Genomic DNA, 15,765 nt, shown 5'->3' on the forward strand with positions numbered 1-15,765 from the left:
ACATTTTGTTTTATGCTCTTCAAGTAAAAAATGTTCTACTGTCTTTGGGTGGTAGGCTAGTAGTGCATGTCAAATGGTTAGATGCATGCACGCATGGGTGGTTCATTGAAAACTCTGAATTATCCTTTGGTGTGAATGTGATTGTGATTTTTTTTGGTCTATATTTTCCCAGCAATTGGCCGGCAACCAGTCAAGGATGTACCCTGCCTCTTGCCCAGTCAGCTGGGGTCAACTCCAACTCAAGCTCCAACTCAACCACAGCCCTAAGTGAGGATAAGTGGTATGGAAAATGAATGCATGAATGTTCATATTTTGTTGTGGTAGACCTAGACAATATTTTTTAATGATATTTTTACATCTACTTTTTGAAATACAAAACTTAAACCTTCAACTATGCACACTGACAATCATTTCGTATAATCACAAGCATGAGAAAGTGGAGAGAATGTAGTATTTTGTCACTATGCCAATTAATTTGTCCATCTAAACACACCAAGTGTCATCAATAGCCCGTAATAAGAGTAAACACAGATTCATTACATCCGTTGGAAGGGTGCCACTACTAAGAGCTTAACATACCAGCTGTTAGTTCTCAAACACACACATACTATACACTCCACATGTACACATACAAGAATGGCCTCAGATAAGCAACTACATAAACAATATCTCTCTTCCAAACGCACCAGTGCGTAGAGTCCATTTCTTCCTGATACTCGATTGTGAAGGGTTCAAAACATCTACTCCCTGCCCCCTTTACCACCCAGTGAAACGATTTTGAATGGAGATGAGTTGAGCGAGCTGAAAACCACCATGTGTTGCAGCTGACCTTTCTCCCGGGAATACATGTTATCAGGATGTAACGAGAAGACAAATAGCTTGATGCGACGCTATGAGGCAGTAAACCTGTTTTGTGATTTCCAGTTTGTCATTACAGCTGTGAAATAACCAGTTAGCTCATGTGAAACGAGCAGAGGACATATATGGTCTGTCATTAGCGGACTGTTGTCTCTGAGAAAGAGAGACATGATTGGCTCAATGAAAGATCAACTGTTGCTGTCCAAAGTGAATGACTTCATCTGCATTTCAACACAGCAAAACGTCAACTTTGACGTGACTCTGATCTATTGCCATGACTCAATCTTTCTTTTTCCACCTCTGCTCTCAAGCGCAGTACACAGCACAACATTGTAAAATATCAGGAAATGTGTCATGCTCACACGATGCTTGTCTGCTCAGTGTTACTATGGCAACCAGTTTGTTGATGTGTTGTTTCTCCCTCGCAAGTTTATATGTCAAATTACTCTTCCAGTATCAAGAGTATGTGAACCCCAATTTCTATAAGCTTTCACAACCAATTCTAATTCAACCAAATAACTAAATCACCAATTCTGAGTCATAGATAATAAATAGGGCTGTAACGATTCATCGATACACATCGATTAATCGATATAATGCTCTACGATTTGTTGGCATCGATGCTAAACGTAAACATCGATCTATATCGCCCGTTTTTGACCTCGGACATTAGACGCAACTTTATTTTGAAATCCAGTTCATTGTTGCTTGCTTCCTCTTTCCGGGAGCAGTGCGCGGCGTGTTGTGTTGTGAGCAGAGCAGGCACGTGAAAGGGGAGCCGACAACTACGCGGCTCCTGGGCTGGTGCTATGGTTAGTGTCCAAGAAGACGAGGAAATTCGCTCCCCTTTGGGCTTCAAGTCATTCATTTGGAAGCACTTTGTAATTTCCTAAATAAAGAGTTTGCAGTACCTTGTTGATTTTGCGTATGAAGTGTTATAAATCAGGATATTGTTTTATATCGATCGTAGAGCACTATATCGTGATGTATCGTGAATGAATCACAGCAGGCTTTAAGATATCGGCAAATATCGTATCGTGGTTCTTTGTATCGATATGTTATCGTATCGTGACAAAACCCGTGATTTACACCCCTAATAATAAAATATCACATTGCCGCAGGTTTAAAGTTAGCAAAAGAGCCTCTTGATGGTCAACAGAAAAGTAAGTGAAACCAAAGTTGAGCTGTTTGAAATAAAAAAGTCATAACACATAACCGTCAAAACTGAATCCCAAACTGCGTAATATGAGGAAGGGAGGGTTAAGTTTGATCGACAGGATAACAGATTCCAGGTTCATCAACACGTTTGACAATTTAAATTAAGCTACTGGCTAATTAAAGTATAATTTAACAGTACTACAACCCAAAATAACACAAGTAAATCAACATCAGAATGGTATCATCTGAGGAAAACACAGATTTTGGAGTAGCCCATTTAGAGTCTTGACCTCAACTCAATTGAGATGCTGTGATTAGTATTGGTCATCACTTTTACTTATCATTGACTTATTTTCTGTATAGCATTGCTGCACCAGTACTGGTAATTGAATGCATTCTACACTTGGGGACACAGAGAAGCTCTTTGGTCAACAGCAATCCTGCAAGACTGTCTTAGCAATGCATTCTGGTCCACACTTACGATGAAAGACATACAGGACACATCTGCAGAGCAGTTGTAAACCAAACTAGGCCATTGTTGTCATTTTTGTAAAAATAAATGAAGCTATTTGCCATCAGCAGATGCAAGCGGCAATCACGTTGCCCATTGACAGTGTGTATGGAGGAAGGGTTTTCAAAAAGTGTCTCCAAAATTTAATTCCAGTGAAAAATTAATTTAAGAACAAGGTCTGAATCATAGGCACAGATGGCACTGGGGATGGGGGGCACACAGTCTCATTAGGGGCACAATATGTACCCTGCACTCAAGGCAACAAAGAGAAAAAATGCAGCAAAACAGAGCATAACAATCGTGTTGAATCATTTGAAAAAGTAGCACACAAATGATGATGTGGAAAGCATGATCTGAGTAGAGCTCGTACAGCATGCCAACGTATCATTAGCAATTCAGTCACTACAAACTAGCCCCACCAAAGCAGCAAATAATCATTTCGTCTTTCGATGACCGGGTCTATTAACCTTAGCAAACTTAAGGGTTGTTTGTAGATGTGTGATTATCAATATAAAATATTCTAAACACCCCCAAAAAATAGTCAGCTGGGCAATGTGCATGTGTGGTGGGGATGGGGGGTGATTAGTTGTAGGAGTTTGCATTTTCCCCCCGTGCCTGCGTGGGTTTCCCCCAGGTACCCAGGTTTCCTTCCAAATTCCAAAAACATGCCGATTTACCACTCCAAATTGTCCGTCGGTATGATTGGCCGGTGACTAGTTCAGGGCGCCCCCCCCCCCTGCCACCCAAAGATGTATGCTCATGACCCTCTGCTCTCAACACAGATCTACATGTACATTTTATCAGTGCAACGCCTACGAATACATATGTGAATACCCAAATTCTCTATTCTCAATACAGTATCTGTTTTCATGCAGTTTAACATTTTATTGTTTGTTTCAATTGGATTTATTCAAGTTTAATTATTCAAACCTATAAGTTCACCTCAGTTATTTGAGTCCTTCAATGAATTGCAAACAAATTTCGCTCATACTCAAACAACCAGCTTGCTTGTATTCGTTCACTTACCCTTTTCCTTCTTCTCTTAACTTTAAACTCATCCTAGGGTTAGTTCACCCACCCGAAATCCATATTTAGCTCTGTAAGAGTCTATCCAGCTTTGTCAGTTGCAGGATTGAACATTGTTGGCAGTAAACTATATGAAAAAAGGGGAGGAATGGAGCGGAGGTGGGAGCGAGTGAGGGGCGGAGAAACAATGGTGAGAGGGAGGCAGTGTGGGATATCCTTTTGAGTCATGGAAAGTGAACCAGGGAGTACACATGCTCACAGACTCCTCTCTGTGTCTTGACATTCGGCCCAAAGACACTGGATGGACATTCATCGACCCCTGGAAACAGTTACTCAATACGTCTTTAGAGTTATATATGGATGGACACTCACTTGTTATGTTTTCTCCACTTCCAGTCCCAGTCTCCAATAGATAAAAACCACACCTAAACACTTCACTCATGTCTCGAAATAAAACTGACATCATGTTCAGGCACTGTTACTCACAGCGCACTGTCCAGCCTTTGGAAGCTTTCAATAACTGATGATTTCATTAAGGTTCCTGTACATGGATGTCTTTTGTTTCAGCTTCATTCTCAATACAGATATGAGTGACTTTGATCAATACGAACCAAAACATAATGGGAAGGTTTCGAACGAGTTATTATGCATTTTGAGTGACAATATGGTAGACACAATAGACAATTTAGAGCAGGGGTCCCCAAACTTTTTCCTGTGAGGGCCACATAACCTTTCCCTTCTCTGATGGCGGGCCGGTGGCAGTTTGTAACAGAAAAAGTGTGACGATCGTAGGGGAGCTTAAAAAATTATTGTTTTCCAGAAAGCCACACATAACCAAATAACGGTTATTTAATAACCCTTACCAGGTTCTTTACAGAAAAAAAGTCAGGAAACAAATAATAACACTATTAATGAAATAAATAATAACTAAACCCTCTCTGAGTTCTTCACAGAAAAAACTGGAAATAAATAATAACTAAATAACTCTCTCTGGGTTCTTCATAGAAAAAAAACCATGGAACATTAACTTTCTGTTGTGCCATGCACAATCTTAACAGATAAAAGTTCAGCTCAGTTGTCAGAGCAGAACCTCTCTGACACATATGAGCAGTCTCTTAAAGTTCTTGTGTTCCTTCCTTATAATCCTTTTGTAGGTTCCAGTAGGCTTGTAGACACCGCTGTCTTTTTAGTTTTTAGTTTGATAGTGCGTCATAGTCTGGAGTAAAATTTGTTGTGGCAATTCTTAGGCGAGATCCGAGGTGTTGGTCCGTTTACCTCGATCTGTGACGGGTAGATGTTGACGTTCATGTGGCTGAACGTCACGTCGCGTACGTCGAGCCAAATTGGCAACTCTTTTAAACGCTCGGCACTGTGTTCACCCTGCTTTACTTGGGCGACATTTTAACGGAAGGATTCCAGGGGAAGGTTTGTGGGTGGCTTTAGCGCAAAACTGCATCTGAAAGCTCAGCGCGCAAATTACAAGAATGCTGTCGTCACAGCCCACGCTCTAAATTCGGGACTGATACAAATAGAGCGCGAGTGCGCCATGTCAGTACACGCACTTGTGAGTGTGCACCGAGCTTTCTGACACGGCTTCCGGTAGTAAATGCGCAGGCGAGCTTCCCCATCTACTGGGGAAACGCAGTCATTGCAGGCAAAATGAGCAAAAAAAAAAAAAGTTTAATAATACAATTTATTCAGGGTTGGCGGGCCGGATTAATCGGTCCCGCGGGCCGTATCCGGCCCGCGGGCCGTAGTTTGGTGACCCCTGATTTAGAGTCTTCAAAATTGAAGTACCTGGAGGGAGATCATCTCTACACACAAAAAAAGCTTCTTAAAGTCCATAATCTTGAGTTTGTCCATGATCCACAGTACTATACACAGAATTGATATTAAAGGAACACAAGATGATGCTCCAGAAAATATTTTCAAATGGATGAAAAAAATCTGCAGATGAGTATAGCATGGAGTGTCTGGGAATGATTATTATGTTGTTGGGGTGAAGTGCTTGGCCAGAGTTTTTAAAAATATTGTGGGGAGAACACGGATCTGCAGGTCTGTGTCTGCTGGAAAGTGAACATCATATTGATTTCAATGGGTTGCCTGTGCGATAAATTCCTTGACAAAGCACTTACTGATATGAGATTAGCAATTTCATATCCAGGCCACAACATATACAATTTGGTAGACGTCAGCAACCTTTAAAACTTCCTTCCACCACATCAAACACACACATCAATAAGGCACCACAAACGGACAGCATGTATCCATTTACTCTATCCATCTATTTGTATTTCACATGGATATTACACTTGTGAAAAACAGATTTTTTTCCCCAGTCTCATCCAATTGAAGGTGGTAATTGTTGTGAGCAGCAGAAGTGTCCACGCAACCAAATGGGCATTACGACTCCACACAAGTGCACACACAGTGAGTGGGGGTTTTATAGAGTGCCAGTGTATTGGCTCAATTGTGCTTGTAACAAAATGATGTCACGTAACAAATAATTTATTATCAGCAGTTGGAGAGTTGCTACAGTCTGGGAACGCTGCACGGTCACAATCTCTGCCAAGTATGTGAAAAATAGGTCCTTGCTCTCTTTTAGTCAGGGGCCTGGGTTACAAGCAGCCCTGTTCAGGCCTTCTTACCGCTGCCTATGAAACAGGCTGTGGGAGAAAATGGGGGTCGTCTTACATTCGGGGTCTAGACATTATACCCATTCACAACGCTAGATGGCGCCAGATATCTTTAAAGCAAATGCTGAACTTAACTCCCCAGGCCAAAGGGGATTCCTGTCACAAAGAATAAAAATAAAAAGAGCGGTAGCACGAAGAAGAAAAATAAAAATAGCGGTAGCACAAAGAAGAAAAATAAAAAATAGCTGTAAGAAAGAAAAGAGAGCCAACCCCCACACAGTCCTCAGGCTCCCCAACAGAAACGTAGCGACAATCTGGAGAAAAGTGAGTCAAAGATCGGTCAGGTTAACCGGCAGCTGAGGAGATTGTTATGATGAAAACTTCAAGATGATGGTGATAAATGAGGCAGAGTCTTCAAACAACTGCAAAGCGGCTGTGAAATATGGTGTCAGAGTGTAATGTACGGAGATGGAGAGCTCAAAAAGATCGCCTATCTAATGCTCACAATCAGAGAAAAGCTTTCCATGGTCCTCAAGCGGCCACTTTCAAGAGCTCGCCAGGCTCATTTGTTTCAGATGTACTGTAATTATTTTTTGTAAGAAAATTAAGTTTGGTGTTCAAAAAGTCTTTTTTCAAACTTGAATCTTGAAAAAGAGGGGGTCGTCTTATAATCAGGGTCGTCTTATATTCGAGCCAATACGGTAGGTAATAAATGGATGACTGTTAAATACTACCATTGGAACTCTGTTTTTGCAAAACAGATATTAAAACCAGATGGAAATAAGAAATTAAATCCAGACATCACTGTCAGAAATATTTTGATGAGGTACCAAAACAACACGTGCTATGCCCCACTTCTTTGCTTCTAAATTGGATATCAAGCATTGTTTAAGGGCGATCATATATATTGACAACATAAACCAAGACCAAATCAAAATTAAGGTCAGAATCTGTTTGCCCGTTCCTCGATATAATCCAACTAAATCCCAACCACAATTTACACCCGCTTTCAGATTGTCTAATCTTTAGTCTACATTCGGACACCAAATTATGAGGTGCGCCGGGGGGGCATGTAAAAGCAAAACTCCCTCGGTTCAATTCCCAAACACGCTGAAGGAAGTTTGCCCCTACATGACATGATAATCAAGATGCATTAGTTTTTACAGCTACGCACACATGTGCTGTCGACGGAAATAGAGTCCTAACACTTCATTGTTTTGTCATGGGGGTTGCAGGCGTCCTGGAGCCTATCCCAGTAGTCTTTGGGTGGGGTACACCCTGAACTGGTTGCTAGCCAATCACAGGGTAGACAACCTTTCACACCCACAATCACACCTACAACCAATTTGGTGCATGTTTTGGGAATGTGGGGGGCAACCAGAGTACCCTGAGGAAACCCACGCAGGCACGGGGAGAAAATGCAACCGGACACAAAACTGCACCTCTGTGAGGAGGTCGTGCTAACCAGTCCGCCACTGTGCCGCCCTTGTTTTCTCCATTCTGCAGTATCAAAAGTAAAAATATAATCTCTGCCGTTAGACAAGTTTTCAGGGTTGAACAGGGAGCCTCTTCTGGACAAGATTAGTTTAAACTGTTGTGTCTGGACAGTTGATAAACTAAGTACACACTTTGCCCTTAAGGAAATAAATAAGCTAAAGGTCTGCAAAAATGAGCATCCTTTGTGTCAACTGCGTGTCAACGTTACCTGATTAAGATATATGACGGACGTCTGCTGGGTGAACACACCACCATGCAGATGGAAGTGAAAACTGCTGATGTCGCACAGTTATAAAAACGTAACAGCCTGTGGTTTAAAAAGAAGCTTTCTAACCTTGTGTGTTTTCACTCTGCTGTCATCAGGTTTACTTATTCACAGACACACACACGCACGCATACATAGTCTGTTGCTGTCAAAACACACACTACACTAAAGCCATGTGGCCGTCACATTGCTGACACGCTCTGTTTGGCTGTTGCTGCTGCTGTCGGTCTCCTCCCTCTCAATCTCTTGGTCTACATTTGCTCTTTCTCACACAGACACACACACACACACGCGCACGCACGCACGCACGCACGCACACACACACACACACACACACACACACACACACACACACACACACACACACACACACACACACACACACTCTCGGAGCCTTCCGTCCAGTGGGCCTCGCCCCAAAATGGGGACACAAGGCATTCATTCTTCTGAATAAAATGGTCCTGTGTTACATTTCAAAAATAAAATAAAAAAATCGTTATCCTTCAACTGGACTTGTGTGTTAGGTAAGACGTTATAACAAATCGTCGGGTTACAGTCAGTGACCAGATTTAAAAAAAATAGGCTCAGTTTAAAAAAATAATTACTTTCTGGGTGATGGCTTATTCTACAGCATAGAGTGAAGAACGTTTATATACTACATATACATTTAAATAATTATAATAATTTATCTTTTCTTTTTCTCACAGGCCTCACAGGCTTCAGTGTCTAATGCACCGAACTGAACATGTTGAGTATGTGCTAGTATGTGCATAGCACAATTGCAACTGTGTCAAAGTGGAAATTTGAACATAATATTTTGGGCTATCTTGGTGAATTCCTCGTCAGAATGAACCAAAATAGAATGTGCGTGGTGTTTCCTCATTTTGACCAAACTGCTCTGTGCAAATGTTTGTGGCTGTTACACGCGTGCATAAAAAGCTATGTATTATATGCTTACGTGCTTGACATTCCTTTCAGAGTGGGTGAGATTTAAGTGAAAGCAAACACATCAGTGTTTCTCTCAGATCACACAGCTGCAGCAGAAATGACCCTGACTGGCTGAACAATCTGCTCATAAAGTGGAACCTTCTAGGCAAAAAAAGAAAAAAAACGTTCCGACCACATTGGTTGACCTCCTATTTGTTCCCACAGGAAATAATATTGATAGTAAAATTTGTAAGGGTCAGACTGTCACCATCACAAAAATTTCTTTTAACACTACAGTCATTTTTAAGCCACATTTTAACACCTAATCACGGCTCACCATTTTTGTGAAGCTGAGCCGTGATTGGCTGTGACCTGGGTCATGGAACTGTGATGTCATTTTCAGTCAACACCAAGTAGCAAAATGGCCGTCCCCTGTGATGGGTAAAAATGAGAGAATCTTGCTGCTTAACTCATATTCCACAAAACCAATATTAATTAGATTGCTGTGTTTAGAATAGTGGGGGCACGTGCAACATATTATTGTACAGAATATTTTTGGTTTGACATCCCCTTCAAGCCCATAATTATAGTTATAACATAATTAAAGACAACCAAAGACAGCCAATACAAGACTTGAAATTCACAAGATTTCACAGAAACCCAATGAGACTGCAGCTGAGTGAGTTTTACTCCACAGGTGTGATGCTTTTTCTTTGTGATGTTTGTGTGTGAAATGACACCACATGTGGTATATATATTATATTATTAGATTTATTTCCCCTATGCGTGTGTAGTCTAAATTGTGTATATCCATCCATCCATCCATCCATCCATCCATCCATCCATCCATCTTCTTCCGCTTATCCGGGGTCGGGTCGCGGGGGCAGCAGCTTCAGGAGGGGCTCCCAGACTTCCCTCTCCCCAGCCACTTCATCTAACTCATCCTGGGGGATCCGAAGGCGTTCCCAGGCCAGCTGAGAGACATAGTCTCTCCAGCGCGTCCTGGGTCGTCCCCGGGGTCTCCTACCAGTGGGACATGCCCGGAACACCTCCACAGGGAGGCGTCCAGGAGGCATCCTGATGAGGTGCTCGAGCCACCTCATCTGGCTCCTCTCAACGTGGAGGAGTAGCGACTCTACTCCGAGTCTCTCCCGGATGACCAAACTTCTCACCCTATCTCTAAGAGAGACCCCGGACATCCTGCGGAGAAAACTCATTTCGGCCGCTTGTATCCGGGATCTTGTTTTTTCGGTCACGACCCATAGCTCGTGACCATAGGTGAGGGTAGGAGCGTAAATCGACCGGTAAATTGAGAGCTTTGCCTTTTGGCTCAGCTCTCTCTTTACCACGACGGACCGGTACAGAGTCCGCATTACTGCCCATGCTGCACCAATCCGCCTGTCGATCTCGCGCTCCATCCTCTCCTCACTCGTGAACAAGACCCCAAGATACTTAAACTCCACTTGGGGCAGGGTCTCATCCCCGATCTGGAGAGGGCATTCCACCCTTTTCCGATCGAGGACCATGGACTCGGATTTGGAGGTGCTGACCTACATCCCGACCGCTTCACACTTGGCTGCGAACCGCTCCAGTGAGAGCTGGAGATCACGGCCTGAAGAAGCCAACAGCACCACGTCGTCTGCAAAAAGCAGAGACGTAATGCTGAGGTCCCCAAACCGGACACCCTCAACGCCTCGGCTGGGCCTAGAAATTCTGTCCATAAAAATTATGAACAGAATCGGTGACAAAGGGCAGCCTTGGCGGAGTCCAACCCTCACTGGGAATGAATCCGACTTACTGCCGGAAATGCGGACCAAACTCTGGCATCGGTGATACAGGGACCGAACCGCCCTTATCAGTTGGCTCGGTACCCCGTACTCCCGAAGCACCCCCCACAGAACCTCCCGAGGGACACGGTCGAACGCCTTCTCCAAGTCCACAAAACACATGTGGACTGGTTGGGCGAACTTTCATGCACCCTCGAGGATCCTGCTGAGGGTGAAGAGCTGGTCCACTGTTCCACGGCCAGGACAAAAGCCACACTGTTCCTCCTGAATCTGAGGTTCGACCTCCCGACGGACCCTCCTCTCCAGCACCCCTGAATAGACCTTACCAGGGAGGCTGAGGAGTGTAATTCCCCTGTAATTGGAACACACCCTCCGGTCCCCCTTCTTAAAGAGGGGAACCACCACCCCAGTCTGCCAATCCAGAGGCACTGTTCCCGATGTCCACGCGATGTTGTAGAGACGTGTCAGCCATGACAGCCCCACAATATCCAGAGCCCTTAAGAAATCCGGGCGGATCTCATCCACCCCCGGGGCCTTTCCACCGAGGAGTTTTTTAACTACCCCAGAGATTGGAGAGTCCGCCTCAGAGTCCCCAGGCCCTGCTTCCACAATGGAAGGCGTGTAGGTGGAATTGAGGAGGTCTTCAAAGTATTCTCTCCACCGACACACGACGTCCCGAGTCGAGGTCAGCAGCACGCCATCGCCACTGTAAACAGTGTTGACGTTGCACTGCTTCCCCCTCCTGAGACGCCGGATGGTGGACCAGAATTTCCTCGAAGCCGTCCAGAAGTCATTCTCCATGGCCTCGCCAAACTCCTCCCACGCCCGGGTTTTTGCCTCAGCAACCGCCGAAGCCGCGTTCCGCTTGGCCATCCGGTACCTGTCAGCTGCTTCCGGAGTCCCGCAGGCCAAAACGGCCCGATAGGACTCCTTCAGCTTGATGGCATCCCTTACCGCCGGTGTCCACCAGCAAGTTCGGGGATTGCCGCCACGACAGGCACCAATGACCTTACGGCCACAGCTCCGGTCGGCCGCCTCAACAATGGAGGCGCGGAACAAGGTCCACTCGGACTCAATGTCCCCCGCCTCCCCCGGGACGTGGGAAAAGCTCTGCCGGAGGTAGGAGTTGAAGCTCATCCTGACAGGGGATTTTGCCAGACGTTCCCAGCAGACCTTCACAGAGCGTTTGGGTCTGCCAGGTCGGACCGTCATCTTACCCCACCATCGGAGCCAACCCACCACCAGGTGGTGATCAGTTGACAGCTCCGCCCCTCTCTTCGCCCGAGTGTCCAAAACATGCGGCCGCAAATCCGATGACACGACTACAAAGTCGATCATCGAACTGCGGCCTAGGGTGTCCTCGTTCCTCCCAATCACGCCCTTCCAGGTCTCACTGTCATTGCCCATGTGAGCATTGAAGTCACCCAGTAGAACGATGGAGTCCCCAGAAGGAGCGCTCTCCAGCACTTCCTCCAGGGACTCCAAGAAGGCTGGGTACTCTGAACTGCCGTTTGGTGCATAGACACAAACAACAGTCAGGACCCGTCCCCCCACCCGAAGGCGGAGGGAGGCTACCCTCTCGTTCACCGGGGTGAACCCCAATGTGCAGGCGCCCAGCCGGGGGACAATAAGTATACCCACACCTGCTCGACGCCTCTCACCGTGGGCAACTCCAGAGTGGAAGAGAGTCCAGCCCCTCTCGAGAGGGCTTGTACCGGAACCCAAACTGTGCGTGGAGGCAAGTCCGACTATATCTAGTCTGAACTTTTCTGCCTCGCACACCAGCTCGGGCTCCTTTCCAGCCAGAGAGGTGACATTCCATGTCCCAAGAGCCAGCTTCTGCAGCCGGGGATCAGACCGCCAAGGTCCCTGCCTTTGGCTGCCGCCTAGCTTGCAATGCACCCAACCCCTTTGGCCCCTCCCACAAGTGGTGAGCCCATGGGAAGGGGAACCCACGTTTCCTTTTCGGGCTGAGCCCGGCCGGGCCCCATGGGCGAAGGCCCGGCCACCAGACGCTCGCCTTCGAGCCCCGCCTCCAGGCCTGCTTCTAGAGGGGGGCCCCGGTGACCCGCGTCCGGGTGAGGGAAATCTGTGTCCATTTATATTTTTCATCATAAGGGGCTTTTTGACCCGTGCTTTGTCTGGCCCCTCACCTAGGACCCGTTTGCCATGGGTGACCCTACCAGGGGCATGAAGCCCCAGACAACATAGCTCCTAGGATCATCGGGGCACGCAAACCCCTCCATCACGATAAGGTGACGACTCACGGAGGGGAAATTGTGAAATTGTGTTTTTCACAATTTCAAATTGTGTATTTCAATTGTGCATTTCAAAATTTCACAATTTTGTGAAATTGTGTATAGTGCATATTATACTATTATACATATTTCCCCGATGCAGCTACATGGCATGTGTCATCTACATTGTGTATAGTGCGATTGCGCATATCTGTTTGCTCATGTGTAATGTTGTGTCGAATATTTTAACTGCTGAATACAGTCATTTATGTATAATGGCAACCGGTTCAGGGTGACCCCCGCCTACTGCTGGGAAAGACTCCAGCACGCCCGTGACCCCCGTGGGGACAAGCGTTACAGAAAATGGACGGATGGGTTTATGAATATACAGTATAAATGCTTAATGTGTAGTGTTGATGCTTTATGATACCTTTCCTACATTCTTAAGAAAATGGAAAATAAATAGCGGGTGTTCAGCATATAACTATGAATAAATAGTAGCAAATTGCGTGACTCACAATTGCTTGCTCCACTTTCTGTCCACAATGTCAAAGTCAGTTTTGTAAAGATTACTGTTTTGCCGAAAGGATTCTGGTGCTGCTGCTGCTGCTAAGTACAAAACAGATCTAGTGGGATACATTGGCCACCCCAAAATCCAGAAACATCTTTGACTTTTTGATTTATTTTGTAGATTTTTTTTCTAAATAAACACACTTCTCTCACAGTCATCAGAAAGGTGAAAAATGTCAAGTGGGCCTTGCATTCTATCTTTTTTCAGGAACAAAAACTTTGAACACTCCTGAGAAATCAGTGTGAACCTCTGGTCTTCATTTTTTATGATTTTTACTGCTGATGTAGCAAAGTACCTCACATTTTTGTTTAAGTTGCACAAGACCAGCAATGTGTAGTAATTAATAAGACTCTAGGTAACTATGAACTGATGGGAGTGGGCGAGGTAAAGTGCTCATTTGATGTGAATACATGTGTTTAGACTTTGCATAAACAGACATCTGAGACAGTAAACACTTTTCATCTTTAATGAAAAACACATTTGGTTGTGCTCTCCCACTGCGCCTCATCAAGGGTACCCACGCAACCAATCAAATACTACCGCCTTCTCAGAAACATGCAGCGTTGCATAACCTGAGGGCAGAGCTGAGGGAAGCACTCATTAGGAGAATTGTTAGATAAATTGTATATATATGTTATCATGCGTTCCCTAATGAGTACTTATTAATAAGTTATTGCGCAGAATGCTTGCTGTTTCGCCTTGCAGACGTCCACCAGTCCACAACAAGTCATACGATGCTGTCTGGGGCTTCCTGACCTTCTACACCTCTGGGAATCCAAGCTGATAGCTCAATCTACTCTGTTGATGTCTGCACATGACATTCTGTCCTTGCATTCCTTTCCCATGGCGTCCTGTCTGTAACTACTTGTTTCACATAGAATACTTGTTTATGTCCTTGCGCTCCTTTATTTTCTCATGAGACTAGGCCATGCTTTCCCCCCCACCTGTTAGGGGCTAGTCTCACATTGTAGATAGGGCCTCCCTTAATAAAAAGAGCGAGGGGTGTGACAGATCTTTAGTGTATTTTGGACTGCTGTAAGTCTGGTTGCACTCCTCGCGAGAAAAGACTCAACATTCTGCCTCACTGGTTTTGTCTGCTGATCCTTTATCTGATTTTGAACCTGACAGATTTTTGGGGGCTCGTCCGGGATCTCAATAGACCTACTTCGGGTTCCGGCTGACTTTTCGACGCAGGACAAGTCCTTGGCCAAGGCATATAAAGAAACCCTTTTCACGGGGCTGACTCGATCAGTCAGCTGGACGCCGGAGTGGTTGACGAGATCGTCCGAGGGAATACCGTACCTTGGAATGATGTCTTTGCATAAGGCTTTTGCCACTGTGAGTGCATCTGCATGTTTGGTAGGAAATATTTCTACCCATTTAGAAAATGCGTCTATTATGACCAATCAATATTCTTTCCCTTCACATTTATGTAATTGGATATAATCCATATGTATTGTCTGAAACGGGTACAATGGAGTCGGGAATTTCCCTCTCTGAGGTCTTAAATTGCCTTGTGGGTTATGTTTAGCACAGATCAAACACGCTCTGCAAAATCGTTGTGAAAAAGCGGCAAAGCCGTATGTTGTATAAATAGCCTCGACTTGTTTCACCATACCTCCCGCCGAGACATGGGTGACCCCGTGACTTGAAATAGCAGCCCATTTGAACAAGCTACGAGGCAAGACAGGTTTGCCCAAAGGTCACACAAAAAGACCATCGGTGTTTTTAGTTGCACCCCGCTTTTCCCAAGAGAGTCGTTCCTGGGAGGGGCTCTGAGACTGCATGTCAAGCAACACATCAGGGGAGATGTGTGACATTGAATCATGAGCCGTGAGAGACGAGAGGACATGAAGCAGGCCTTCCGCAGCGGCCTTAGCGGATTTGTCAGCAAAAGCATTACCGAGAGAAACAGGATCAGAGCCCGCAGTGTGAGCAGCACACTTGCAAACCGCTACCTTTAAAGGCAGCTGGACAGCATCCAAAAGTTGAGTTAGTATAGCGGAATGGGAGACGGGCTTCCCTGTAGAAGTTATCATGCCACGGTTGCTCCACTGCTGAGCAAAAACATGCACTGTAGCAAAAGCATACTGACTATCAGTCCAGATAGTGACGGACTTGTTTGCAAACAATTTGCAGGCCCCAGTCAAAGCAATGAGCTCAGCGGCCTGTGCCGACATATTGGATGGCAGTTTAGCAGCCTCCAAAACCACGTCGGCAGTAACAATGGCATACCCAGTAAGGGTCACACCAGATTCATTCTTCTTAGAAGACCCATCAACAAAAACCACA

The 15,765-nt window shown here is 45.2% G+C and overlaps 1 protein-coding gene across 9 annotated transcripts in view; it reads right to left on the minus strand.

The window, feature by feature from the left end:
• Positions 1-15,765, minus strand: part of phldb1b (pleckstrin homology-like domain, family B, member 1b) — a 122,731-nt gene that overhangs the window by 90,677 nt on the left and 16,289 nt on the right. The window contains exon 1 of one of the 9 annotated variants that reach the window (XM_061281575.1): positions 7,895-8,101. The exons of 1 other annotated variant lie outside the window; for it this stretch is intronic. The gene's annotated coding sequence lies outside the window, so the exon portion shown is untranslated. Of the gene's footprint in view, positions 1-3,553; positions 3,706-7,894; positions 8,102-15,765 lie in introns of those variants that run through there. 7 more of the 9 variants (XM_061281574.1, XM_061281578.1, XM_061281576.1 and 4 more) reach the window with 7 other exon arrangements.

This window comes from Syngnathus typhle, linkage group LG6 (genome assembly GCF_033458585.1).
Source record: "Syngnathus typhle isolate RoL2023-S1 ecotype Sweden linkage group LG6, RoL_Styp_1.0, whole genome shotgun sequence".
Classification (NCBI taxonomy): Eukaryota; Metazoa; Chordata; class Actinopteri; order Syngnathiformes; family Syngnathidae; genus Syngnathus; species Syngnathus typhle.